Genomic DNA, 14,004 nt, shown 5'->3' with positions numbered 1-14,004 from the left:
TAGAAAGCATTGGTACTAGTGCTTATCAGGAGATTCTAGAGTTAGTCTATGGAATCTAAGTAAGAAAACTTCCATCCGAGATCTATACCTCCCATCAGTTTTCTTTAGCTTTTCTTGCAAATCCCTGACCCACATGTGCATATGCCTATTTAAAAAACAAATGTGAATTGATGTGAGCGCTTGAAAGATTACAGTAAGCTGAATCACAATGGGGGAGTCTACAGCAGAGTGGTCAGCTAGCTTTGACCCTTTCTAAACTGTATATTCCCCCAGTGTGGTAGACTTGCATTCCATATACAGGTATCTGAAAACTTCAGAATTATCGAAAGGCTGTCTGCCTTAAACTCCATTATAATCAAGTAAGCCAAATCTTTAAAAAATATTTCCTTTTTCTATGTAATATTAAAACAGTACCTTGGACTTGATCCAAACTAAAATATAATTAATCCTTATTGGAGGCAAAACCAGCCTATTGGGTTTATTTAATGTTTACATGATTTTCTAGTAGACTTAAGGTATGAAGATAACAGGTCCCATACCTGTATTGTGCATTTTTGAGTTTCTATTAGGGCAACATAACAAAAGATGCAAAAGTTTGCTACTAGTTTGGTTACCCATAGTAACCAATCAGATTTAAGCTTTCCTACTAATTGGTTGCTTTGGGTTTCCAGAATTGGGGCAAACCTTGCGATTGTTATTAGCCATACGTTTCTTCTCCTGAAGACTCTATTAATGGTGCTAGTTTTGTTGTTTTTTTTTTCTTTTTTGTGAATTACTTGTTTGCTTTGTGTCTGTGTATATATTTCTGGGCAAAATTAAAAGGTATTTGTCTATAGACAAATGCACTGACATGAATGAACTACATTTTACCATACTCATTGAGCATATTAAAGGCTTTTTCCAATTTTAGATGACTGCTGTTTGTTTTTAAAAAAGCAACCAATTTGAAAAAAAGAATTTTAACATAATGGTGGTTAGAAAAATGGAAATGTAACGTGAAGAATATTATTGAAAATTTTTCAGAAAATTTTGTGACTTTCGGCGCATGCGCAGTGGTTCGGGACTGGAAATTTTCTCCAACTGTGCATGCGCCGAAAATGCCGTCAATACACGAAGATTGCCGGAGAAGAAGAAGATGGCTGCCGTGAACTCCGAGGCCAGAATCTGAGTAAAAAATTAGGAGCATTTGCCTGAGGGGGCAGGTAGGCTGGGGGGAGGAGGGAGGGGGTCTACCCAGGGTAGGGGGGAGGGTTTTTTTTTATTACAGGTTGAATTCTACTTTAAGGACCACAAAGACTGGCTACCTGAGAGATGGAAATAAATAAGCATGGCCTGATAATTCCTTTTTCATCTATTTTCCTTCATCCTGATGTGTTTATTTTTGCAGAATGCTGCACAATACCTTTTAGTGCTGTAATGAAAAGTTACCAGTCCCTGGAGCAAAATTATTTTAAGGCCCCCTAAACTTTGGGAATAATACACTTCTCATATATTGAAACTGCTCATCAGTCAGTGCCCCACTCTGCTTCCTCTGTAGTTACACCCCTGAAGCCTTTAATTAATAAAGTTTGTTATTAAAGGAGACATATAGCATAAGAGAAAATCCCCTAAAATTGTAGATATTAATGAATAATATATGGTGCTGGGATAAAAATGAATATTAATCTTTAAAAACAGCCCCTTTCTTGGAGATGCAACAAATCTAGGATTCATTTTGGGATTCTCCCTTTTTTCATCAGGATTCAGATTCGGCCAAATCCTTCTGCCAGGCCCAACTGAATCTGAATACTAATTTGCGGGAAATCGCATTACTTTTTGTCAAAAAACAAGGAAGTAAAAAATGTTTTCCCTTCCCACTCATAATTTGGATATACAAATTAGGATTCTGATTTGGTTCGGTATTTGGCCGAATCTTTAGAGAAGGATTTGGGGGTTCAGCTGAATCCAAAATAGTGGATTCAGTGCATCCCTAGTGAGAATGTCAAAACGGTCCCTGCCAGATGCACGGTACGAGGGTGATGACCAATCACAGCCCTGCAGGCTTCAGTTCCCTATCAGATCAGCTTAGCTGCTGATTATTTCCTGTCCTACAGTGCAGTGTACTGAGTGTCGCCTGCTCCTGTGCACAACCTGGGAAAGTAGGCAGCAGGACATTAAATAGATGGGCGGGATTGTAGGGTTTTTGAAGAAATTTTCAATACATCACACACTACTTTTTTAAACACAGTCCTGTTATATATAAAAGAGTATAATGCCCTGGCACTTTCTTGTTTTTCCCACAATATGTCTCCTTTAAACGTGTGTTATAGGTATCCATCGAGAGTCAATGCCCATCCTGGCCTATTAGTCTTATAGCAGCCACAAAATGGGAAGCTATTATGATGTTTATATAAGCCAAGATTTTAATGCCCCTGTAAATAGCGATGAGCAAATTTTTTTGCCAAGTTACAAAAATTATGCCCATACCCTCCAATAGGTCGCTCGTCAAAAAAAAAAAAATGGATATGCCACATCACTCGACAAAAAAAAAAATTGACACCCAGACTTTAATGCATCCTGGCGAATTTTTGGCAAAGCAAAACGGGCTACATTCATCAATCACCATGGGCTGTAAACACTGCTAAATACATTCAAAAGTTTAATGAGCACTAGGATCAAGTCTAACATCATTCATTGCCTCCCAAACAGCAGATCTAAATTCACTGACCATTTATGGGAATTTCTGGAGCATAAAATGCAATGGAAATACAATGCAGAAAATGGTAACTAGTAACTATATTTACAGACAACAAGGCTGTTTCCTAGGCAAACCCTAATATTTGGAGTTACTCTTGTAACTCCAAAAAACATTTATCTTCCTAATAAATGATTGCTTCATTAAGGAGGGGCTCCCTATTAATAACCTCCTTACTCTATAATATCATAACTCATAGAGCCACTTTCACTGATAGGAAGCTTAATTAATTAAAACACTCCCATGAGTAAATGAAGTAAATGCTTTCATTGCATTTAACATACCAATGAGATGACAGATTGAAACATCCAGTTAATTTATATTCAATCCTTTCTAGTTCTAGAAACTTGATATTTATGTTGGAAATCGATTTCTCTTCCTGATCAATTTAAATCTCATTAGCCTTAGGCAATCATTCTGTCAAAGCGTCTTTACTGGTTGTAAATAACAGAGGGATCTATTTCAGGTCTGTCCATTTTGTTCTTTTCAAATCAGATTAAGCAATTTAGCCACTTTTATATTTGGCTCTAATCTTTGAACTCCAACAGCACAAAACCAGAAAATATAGTGTCGAGGTGTTCAATTGTTCTAAGTAACTCAAGATCCATATGAGGAAATAAATGTCCTGCCTCTTCTCATTTATTTATAAAGTGCCGGCATAATAAAGCTGAGTGCTTACAGCTGGGAGAAATAATGATTCAAACAAACTGGCAGGCATATACTTACTGAAGCAGGCTGAAGTGAGACATGATGGAATGAGCTTACAGAATAGCAGCACCACTGGCTGAGACACCACCAACAGTGCACATTTGTCATAATATCCTCACAGAGGTAACAGAGAATGTGTCAGAATCACTCCTCCACTTTCATCTGGGTTATTGTGAGGGATAGCTTTCAAGCACTGCCTTATTGGCTTCCAAAATGCAGGTTTTGGACTGGAAACCACTAGATAGAGTGAAAAAAAAAGGCAATGAATAGCATTGTTAAACTGCATAAAATATGAATGCCTTGGCACATGGTTAATTTATGATTTCCGGGTCTCAAACAGAAATGCCATTATTTTGTGGCACATCTTATTGTGAATATATACATACCACAGTATTTTAAGGAGAAGAAAAGCTACCGGAGCAGTTTATTTCCAATAGATTAGCCACAACAGTGCAAGTTATAACACTATATTTATTCTGCAGAATGATTTTCCATACCTTAGTAAACAGCTCTAGAAACTCTCTCTATTTGTTTAGGATATCAGCTGCCATATTATCTTGGTATGACATCACTTCCTGCCTGAATGTTTCCCTGCTCACTCATACCTCTGGGCTCAGATTACAGCAGGGAGGGGGAGCGAACTGAGCATGCTCAAGCCCTAGCCCGAGGTTTATGCTGAAAACAGGAAGTCTGATACGGAAACCCACGCGTACACAATTGAAGCAAAAACATGTGCTGTTTCTTTTTACAGAGGACTCAGAGCAGCATTAATTTTGAGGGTTTACTGATGTATTTATATAGACCTTTCTGATAAAGCTTTAGCCTTTCCTTCTCCTTTAAGCAGTATATCAGTGCCAGCCAATAACATGCCCATTGCAGCACACATTTACAACATGTTGTCTTATTTTACTTTAACACCATTCTTGGGGGCAATTTTTAATTTAACTTAAAAAAATAGATATACTGTATATATATATATATATATATACAAAGATGTGTACAAAGATGATGTTCAAAAAAAGTAAGGTAGTCACACAGAATCATATATTTGTACAAAGTATAGTTTCTAAATAATTCACAGTCCATAAAAATGTTCACAAAAATACCAGCTTCTACGTTTTTGAAAATCAAACCTTGGAAAATTTCGAACATCATTATAAAAAGAGGTCTTCTAAAAATAATGATATATAATTATTATATGCATTTTAATAAATCAGAAAATTCCCTATAACAATGATAGCCCCACAAAGCCATATAGTTCTAGAAAGTTGTTTCTGAAGAATTCATTTCATTGAACACAAAAATAGCAAACCCAATCCCAGGGTCCTGAGGTTCTTGAAAGGGCTAAACATTTGCCAGCACCAAATAATTAAAGGGATTTTGTCACAGAGGATTTTTTTTTTTTTTTTCAAAACGTATCGGTTAATAGTGCTGCTTTAGCAGAATTGTACACTGAATCAAATTTCAAAAGAGTAAACAGATTGATACCTAAAGGGATTCTGTCAAGGGAAAAATGTTTTTTTCAAAATCCGGTAATAGTCCTGCTTTAGCAGAATTCTGCACTGAAATTCATTTTTCAAAAGAGCAAACAGATGTTTTTATATTTAAAGGAGAATGAAAGGCAAGACTAACTTCTTTTATCATTTTACAGTCCTCATATACCCCTCCAGAATCGCTGTTTATGTTTTAAAATCATACTTATTTTTGTAATAAAACTAAGCGCTGAAGTTGCAGACTGCTGAAGGTAACGCCAGTGCCATCTTACAAAAGGCTTCCCGTCCGCTATCAATTACTGCCAGTGTCGGACTGGGATGCCAGGGGCCCAACAGAAAAACCTTAGACCATGGTCCAGAAAACCTTAGACCATGGACCCACTTTCCAAACTATTATTCCTCCTCTCCTATTCTCCTAGTATTTTATATCTACTTTCTATAGTCTTCCATTATTAAGCATTTTTCTCCATAAAGAAATAGGGAATGACCATGAAATATGCTAAATGGTTAGAAGCAAGAGGCCCACTGACACCTGGGCCCATCGGGAGTTTTCCTGGTATCCTGGTGGGCCAGTCCGACACTGATTACTGGGCATGCGCCAAAATCCCTCCCCCTGACATGCATCTTCGCAAGTGCTGGATGCTGGGAAGATGGGAGGAACGCATGAATGCGACACAAGGCTACCTCGGTCAGCCTGGAGGAAGCTCAAGAGGAATTTTGTGACATCACTGGAGTCCTGAGCCCGCATTCTCATCAGAACGCGTTTACTACTGCTAGACACCAGGGACTGGGATTTACTATGCTAAGTAAGTGATTAGTCTACCAGACTTGTAATAGAGCTTTACTTATATTTAAAGGAGAAGGAAATATAGTCGGCGCAAAAACCCTCCCCCCTCCCCTGTGTTGCTTCCCTCCCTCCTCCCCCCTGGCCTAACTGTCCCGCTGGGCAAATGCCCCTAACGTGTTACTTACCCTTCTGCGCAGGTCCAGTCTATGGAGTTCACCGACGCCATCTTCTTCCAAGCGATCTTCTTCCTGCTTTGACCGGCGCATGCGCAGTAGGAGCATTTCGCCGGTACAATCTACTGCGCATGCGGCAAAAGTCACGAAATCGGAAAACTCTGTGACTTTTGGCGCATGTGCAGTAGATCCGTATCGGCGAAATGCTCCTACTGCGCATGCGCCAAAACGCTGGTCAAAGCAGGAAGAAGATCGCGTGTAAGAAGATGGTGCCTGTGAACTCCGTGGACTGGACCTGCGCAGAAGGGTAAGTAACAAGTTAGGGGCATTTGCCCAGCGGGACAGGTAGGCCCAGGGGGGAGGAGGGAGGGTGGGCAACACACGGGAGGGGGGGGGAGGGTTTTTGCGCCGACTGGGTTTCCTTCTCCTTTAAGCTTTCCTTGTCCTTTAAGTTTGAAATCTGACATGGGGCTAGACATGTTGAAAGGTGCCCCCAGTAGTGTGACTTGTGCTCTGCTAAACTTCAGTAAGTCTTCAAAGGGGGTGTTCACCTTCAAACAACTAGTTGTTTTCAGATCACCAGAAATAACGACTTTTTCCAATGACTTTCTGTTTTCTATGTGTGACCGTTTTTCTAATATTGAAGTGTGAAGTGTCATTTTTCACCTTCTGAAGCAGTTCTGGAAGGGGGGGTCACCGACCTTATAAACTTTTCTAAATGGATACATTTAGTTGATATATTTCTTATCTTTGTCCCTGCTGAGCAGAATCTCTGTGTTTCATTACAGGCAGCTGTTAGAATTGATACAATAGTGTAATAACTTGCCTCCCTGGTGATCCTTGCCGCTCCTCTGCGCCGGTTAACTAAGGGCACGCGCCTTCTGTCTTTGTAGGCGCAGGCATGTTAACGCCAGCACGCCATGACTCGAATTTCAAATGTATTTAAAGGGCTGATATACATGTCTTCACTGTCCATTATAGGTTCACCTAGTGAGTTCCTGGGAGCTAATCTGTATCCTGTTTTTGATCTGATTTGTGTTTTGACCCCTCCCTGTCTTGATTCTGCTGTCTTCTGTGATTCTGACCCCTTGCCTGGTAAACAGACTATTCTACTCTCTGTAATCCGACCCGTGCCTGTCTTGACTCTTCTTGATTGATACCCCGGCTTTGGCCCTTGCCTGTCTGACTCCGATTGAATACTGCCTTTACCGACCCGGCCTGATCTGACTACGCCTTGTACCGTGACCATCTGCCCAAAAGACTTTGCTGTACCGTTGTGCCCCTTTGCTCGTTCAGAACCCCTCGCTTGGCACCTCTCTTAATAAGACCTGGCGCCATCCGATTAGCCGAGGGCTCCTCCCGAGGTGAAAGGCGGATATTAAAGGCGGAAGCAAGAGCCGAGAACAGGGTGTTTAGCATTGGTTCTGAAATTAGGGTGCCGACCGTGACTAATAGTTACTAATACTCCAGAGATGCTGCTGAGTAATGTATCAACTAAATGCTGCAAAATTGTAACAGTTCAGAATCTTCACCTGAATTACTGAGCTGCCAGACTCAAACACCAATCACGAACGTTAAACTTTAAGCTTAGATTTTGGAAAAACAGTAAAAAATAAATAAAGTAATTGAAAAATGTTTTAATGGGAAACAATCTAAAAACAACGGAATTGAAAAAAGTGTTTGGAAGGTGAACAACCCATTTAATGCAAGTTGGCGTGACATCCCCCCACCAGCCCATCAGAACAATGGGAAGGTAACAAAATAACAGCTCCTACACACAAGATAATAGCTCCTTGGTACATATGAGAATAGCACTCAATAGTAAAAATCCAAGTCCCATTCCTACTCCTTCAGTTACATTGAGCTGGAAAACAATATCTTAATTCAAAGCAGTACCATCATGAAGCTGCAGTCCATCTGTGATACTTTGTGGAGTAAGGCTGAGTCTGAACTTTTTCGCCTATTAATAACATTGGGACCAGCCATCACTGGCCAAGCCAGCAACATAGCAGCCAGGTGGCAACCCTATATGCAGTTCAGTTTTGGGAAATTAATTATCTGGAAGTGTCCAGAGGTGTACAACTTATTATTAAGAAAACCTTTCACGGTTGGGTTTGTTTCCTCTGAAGAAAATGCACTTGGGAGGGGACAGGACTACCCTTTACAGGTACATTAGAGGACATTATAGACAGATAGTGTGGGGATTTTTTCCCCATAAAGAACACCCTCTTAGATTTGACTGCTTCCAACCTCCTAGTACCCAACTTCTGCCAGAGCGCTCATTTTTATATACAGGTATGGGACCTGTTATCCAGAATGATCGGGACCTGGGTATTCCGGATAACAGATCTTTCCGTAATTAAGGTCTACATGCCTTAAATTTGCTAGAAATTCATTTAAACATTAAATAAACCCAATAGGCTGGTTTTGCTTCCAATAAGGATTAATTATATCTTAGTTGGGATTAAGTACAATGTACTGTTTTATTATTACAGAGAAAAAGGAAGTCATTTTTAAAAATGTGGATTATTTGGATAAAATGGAGTCTATGGGAGAGAGCCATTCCGTAATTCGGAGCTTTCTGGATATCGGGTTTCCGGATAAGGGATCGTATACCTGTATTTGCATGCTGGTGTGCCGCAGCCCCTTCTGTGATATCACTGCTGGGCAGGCGTGTGCATTTAAATGGTAGTGCACAGCGCAAAAGGGTCAGGTTTTTCTCGATCGCACATCGCGAATAGCCTAGACTGAGGGAAAAAAAACTAGGGATGCACTGAATCCAGGATTCGGTTTGGTATTCGCCCATTTTCAGCAGGAGTCGGCCGAATCCTTGTGCTTGGCCGAACCCTTAAAATCATGTCACTTTTCATCACAAAACAAGAAGTAAAATAAACTTGTAGCCGCGCCCGGCTCTTTTTCCCTCCCCCTCACTGATTTGCATATGCTAATTAGGGGTCAGGGATTTTGGCCGAATAAAAAAAAGTGGATTCAGTGCATGCCTAAAAAAAAAATAATATGAATCTGGAGGTGCAGAACAGAAGTGATTTGTAAGAAATAACATTGTTGTCAAAGGTATAGACCAGAGATCGCCAACCAGTGGCTTGTGAATAACATGTTGCTCACCAACACCTTGGATGTAGCTTTCAGTGGCCTCAAAGCAGGTGCTTATTTTAGAATACCTAGTTTGGAGGTACTGCGAAACAGAGCCTCCTGTTGGCTGCCAGTCCACATAGAGGCTACCAATGGTCACATCCCTTATTTGTAATCTAAAGGAACTTTTCTCATGCTTGTGTTGCTGCACCAACACTTGGGGGCATATTTATCATGGGTCGAAATTCGAATTCAAAAAGACCAACCGAAATTAAGTCGACTTTTTTTGGTCTAATAGGTCAGTTTTCGATATAATAGGTCCTTATTTGGCCGAATTTGAATTGTATGAATTAAAGGAATATTACATTCGATTTGAAGTCCCCCCTCCCCCCAAAAAAAAATCTTTGATTTTTCAAAGTCCACCAATTGACTCCATATAGGTTCTAGGAGGTCCCCATAGGCTAAAACAGCAATTCGGCAGATTTTAGATTGTGAATGGTTGAAGTCGAATTTTTAAAGAGACAGTACTTGATAAATTTCGATATTTGAAAAATTCACCTCGACCTTTCATAAATCCCCTTAATATATTAAATGGGTAAAAAAAAAAAGTTGGAGACCCCCTGCTGTAGTCACATGGAAATGAAATCAATGAATCAAAGAGTGGATATTAACAGTTTTATTGCACAAAATCCTTCGCAAATTTAATGTACTTAACCCTTTAAAAGATATGTGCAAAAGTTACTAGAACATTGAACACGCTGAACATGTTAAACACACGGCGTATGCTTTACAAAGACATTTGCAACAGGTTATTTTCACGTTACATTTAACAGGTAAAAACGATTACTCATTTTTCAAAGACAAAAGTGCAAAAAAACAAAAACTTTTTTTCTAGATTTCTAGAGATCACTGGAGTATGTTGTTCCGAAGAGCAATGTTTCTTCTTATTCCCTGTAAAACAAAATAATATCTCAGATCTTTATCTGTCGTTGCATCTATGGACACAAGGCTAAGGACGTGAAAATATGCTTGCTAACTACCAGCTCCTTCCATGGCAAACTCCCATCATTAAATTTATTCCTGAGCATGGTCTTATGTTCTGTTTTGCCAGACATATCCCTTTGAAGCCAATTGAAGGTGGCAGGCAGAAAGCAAGTTTATCAACTGACCCAAAGCATTAAGCCCTTTGCAGAGCTACTATTTGTAAAAGTATTTTGGCATATTTGCAAATTCACACCACTCCCCCTATGATTCTAACTAATCTGGCACTCCTACTATAAATATGAACTAGCCCAGAATTTGTTCTACAGACTGCAAAAGGGTAATTTCTGTACTGTGCAAACGCTCATTCAGAAAGGTGTATAGGTTGACTGGAAGAACTTAAACGGCAATGCTAGACTTAAGTATGCAGCACAAGTAATGATACAATAAAGTGCACTTTATCATTAGTCTCAAGTGTTTTATCTTGTTCCTTACTTTTTATCTTGTTCCTTACTTTTAAAGAGCTGAGACCAACATGGCAGAAACAGCATGTTAAAAATAAGTAAATCTATTCTACCATGACTAGGAAGGGAGGATGCCACAAGACACATCCCATGGAATCATGGAAAACAAACCAAAAAACACAAAGAAAAAAAACTAAGTTCTCACTTGTAAGAATACAGAGCAAACCATGGATGTCGCTGTAACTCACACTGTTAAGATCTATGGCGCAAGGGAAATCTTTGGTAGTTTTGACCGTTTCTATGGTACACAGAAACATGGCATGTTCAAATCTGCCCCATAACTCCCCCCCCCTTTTGTGATCAGTGGAACTCACCTTTGCTAATGTCTTTAAGGCAACTTCTGACCAACTCAAAATTGTGCCGACTTTTATGCATTTCCGAATGAATGCAGCCTGGGAAGTTCTAAAGCACCTTTTAAGGAATTTTGGAAGACAAAATAGCTCAAGAACAACCCATTATACCACAGGATGTATTACCACGTAGGTGGGCTCAGTTTATCCAGACTACATAGAAAGAACACAGGAGACAACTATGTGGATGGCCAGTGCCTTGAAGTGAAATAATCCTTGTAGTCTGATTTCGACATTTTTTGGACCTCAAAGATGATCCTGCTTTTTCAGTGCCAATCAATTCCGTAGTGATATCCTAAAAAAAAAACGAAGACTATGTTAACATTTTGTTGCATTTAATTTAGTATATATAGCAGCACAATGAAAAATTCACAAGTAGAGATTATCAGATCAGAAAACAAAAAAAACAATAAAAATGTTTCTCATCTTCCGATGCAAGCCTTGAGACGGGCAAGCAACTGCAGGAAGAGTGAGGATTTCTATTCCATGGCTAGGAAGGGAGTCAGCTACAAGTAGCAGGTCCCATGGATTCATGGAAACACACAGTATGCACCATTCTTTTCAGTTCTTGTTTAGGACGGTTACCTGAATATAGAAATATACGGGACATACGCTGTAAAGTGCTGCAGAAAATATTCCTGAAATGTAGAAAAATGTTTATTTATACAAGACTTGAATATAAAATACAAAGAATTCACTGTTACTATGGTATTCAAATGAGTAGGTTATAGAACGACTACGTATGTTACAGAATGACTAATCCTAAACTTTTCAAATGGCTTTTTTTTAGTTTACTTAATTATTTGCCTTCCTCTTCTGACTCTTTCCAGCTTTCAAATGGGGGTGGGGGTCACTGACCCCATGTAAAAATACAAATGCTTTGTAAAGCAACAAAATGTATTGATAGTTTATTACTCTTTTCTATTCAGACCCTCTCCTACTCTCATTCAAATCAGTGCATGGTTGCTAGGGTCGTTTGGATCCTAGTTAACAGATATTACAAACTAAAGAGCTGCTGAATAAAAAGCTAAATAACTCAGAAACCAAGAATAAAAATGATGAATGAACTAGAAAGCAAGTAAAGATAGCTTGCTTAAGAAGTTAGTCCCCTCACTGTCTTTATGGGAGGAAAAAGCAGCTACAATAGGCCACACGGAGTTGCAGCAGGCAGTGTGTCAGCATTCAGTGAATGCAGTTTTACAATGGGCCTAAATTTCTGAGGTAAATGAGCGCGGAAAAAAATAGAAAGCTGTGAGTCCACATACGCGTCACGTGCTCTCGACTGACCGCTTAGAATTATGGGAAAACCCAAACCACTGTATTATATAACAAGATAGCCTTTACCGGCGCTCTCCTGTGCGTTTTAAACTTTTAAGTCAAAAAAAGGCGCTGTTTTACCCAAGGAGGTTACAATGCGATTTAATAATATCGTAAAATAGCGGCACCCCGCTCCGCGCAACCAAAACTCACGCACCTCATGTATTTGCCGAAACTCTGCGATTAAGTAGGCGCGGGCCCAGTTCCATTGTCGGAACAGCGGTAGAATCTGGCCACGCGGTTCTACAGCCATTGCGAAACATCCCCCTTCTCTCTCGCGCGCGCGCTTCTGAAGTGAAAGAAGCCGGTGAGTGGAACTTAGCACAGACCAATGGCAAGAAAGCAGGAAGTAACCAATAATGAGCGAGGAAAAGCTGAGCCAATGACGTTGCGACACGCCGAATTTATGAAAAGGCAACGACTTCATGTTGTACACGGCTTTGTACGTGTCGCGCTGAAGAGTTTTGTGCAGCTAATTATTCCTGCTGGGTCTATGTTACCACAGGCAGTTGTGTGCGCATGAAGTACATGTGCTTGTTGCTTTCACGTAGGCTGTGTGGTTCTGAGGTGACTTATATAAGTTTCACACAGACACAGACTGTGTGACACAGGAGGTTTTTAGTGTCTCTAGTTTGGCCTACCACAATAATTGGCCTCTCTGCTTCCTATACTTTGCAATCGTGTTACTGTTAAACCCCCAACTGAAGAGGCCTAAAACCCACCTGAATATACTTCTCATACAGGCAGCACAGGGCAGAGCTTGCAACTCAGGGAATTTGGCCATATTACATAAATCCCAGACAATTTAAATCTTCTGTGATTCCAATCTGGTGCCATCCAGCTGTATCTGGATTACAACTCCCAGGTGCCGCTGATAGCTGCCAAGTACTAGAACAGTGATCCCCAACCAGTAACTCTTGAGTAACATGTTACTCTCCAACCCCTTGAATGTTGCTCCAGAGGCCTCAAAGCATGTGCTTATTTTTGAATTCCAGGCTTGGAGGCACGTTTTAGTTGTATAAAAATCAGGTGCACAACCAAACAGCCTCAATGTAGGTTGACAATCCACATAGGGGCTACCAAATGGACAATCACAGCCCTTATTTGGCATCCCAAGAACATTTTTCATGGCAGTGTTGCTCACCAACTCCTTTTTCCTTTGAATGTTACGGGTTCAAAAGGTCAGGGATCCCTATACTAGAGGATAAAGCAAGTTATAATAAAATAAATGGAAGATAAATTGTCACCTGACTGATCAGGAATGCTAATATGAAGAAAGATAACTGAGAAAGGAGGGGTGGTATTATAAAAGTTGGCACTGGGAGGATTAGGGTCGGCATAGTGTAGATCAGGCCTGTCCCACTAAAAGACTGGCCAGATGTGAACATACAAGACATTTTTATGGTTCCTGTATACTGTTGAAGTATCGGCAAAATGGAAGAGCGTCACACAACACCATTATTGTTGCAGGTTATTATTATTATCCTGATGAATGGTGGGTGAAACCCCCCCCCCCGAAATGTTGATTCACTAGTGGTTAGGGTTGCCACCCGGCCGGTATTTTACCGGCCTGGCCGGTAAAACACCTGCCAGGGCCGGTATTACAAATTTACCGGCAATGTAGCTGCCGGTAATTTGTAATACCCTTTACAAAAGCCCTTGTCCTCCAGTAAAAACTTACATTTCCTTTGGCTTCTGCGATGTGGCCCCGGCCCTTTTGCGGCGCTACCCTGTGGCTCCGCCCTTTTTACATTGCTGACCATCGGCCTGCCCCCTTTTGCATCACGGCCCGCCCCTTTATTACCCACCCCCACCACTGGCCGGTATTTATTTTTTTTAAAAGGTGG

The 14,004-nt window shown here is 40.4% G+C and overlaps 1 long non-coding RNA gene and 2 other non-coding genes across 3 annotated transcripts; all 3 read right to left on the bottom strand.

The window, feature by feature from the left end:
- Positions 1-9,646: 9,646 nt before the first annotated feature.
- LOC108710484 lies at positions 9,647-12,479 on the bottom strand. The gene is made up of 4 exons (XR_001934747.2): positions 12,315-12,479; positions 11,426-11,478; positions 10,805-11,135; positions 9,647-9,936 (listed from the first exon to the last, which is right to left on the bottom strand). It is a non-coding gene; the product is annotated as an uncharacterized LOC108710484 (long non-coding RNA).
- Positions 10,472-10,594, bottom strand: LOC121396242. Its single transcript, XR_005962901.1, has one exon. It is a non-coding gene; the product is annotated as a small nucleolar RNA SNORA24 (small nucleolar RNA).
- On the bottom strand, positions 11,305-11,378 carry LOC121396389. Its single transcript, XR_005963023.1, has one exon. It is a non-coding gene; the product is annotated as a small nucleolar RNA SNORA24 (small nucleolar RNA).
- Positions 12,480-14,004: the final 1,525 nt, after the last annotated feature.

Source organism: Xenopus laevis, chromosome 1L, assembly GCF_017654675.1.
Source record: "Xenopus laevis strain J_2021 chromosome 1L, Xenopus_laevis_v10.1, whole genome shotgun sequence".
In the NCBI taxonomy this organism is placed as follows: domain Eukaryota; kingdom Metazoa; phylum Chordata; class Amphibia; order Anura; family Pipidae; genus Xenopus; species Xenopus laevis.
The sequence above is the reverse complement of the archived record's forward strand: the minus strand, read 5'-3'. Positions and strand labels throughout refer to the sequence as shown.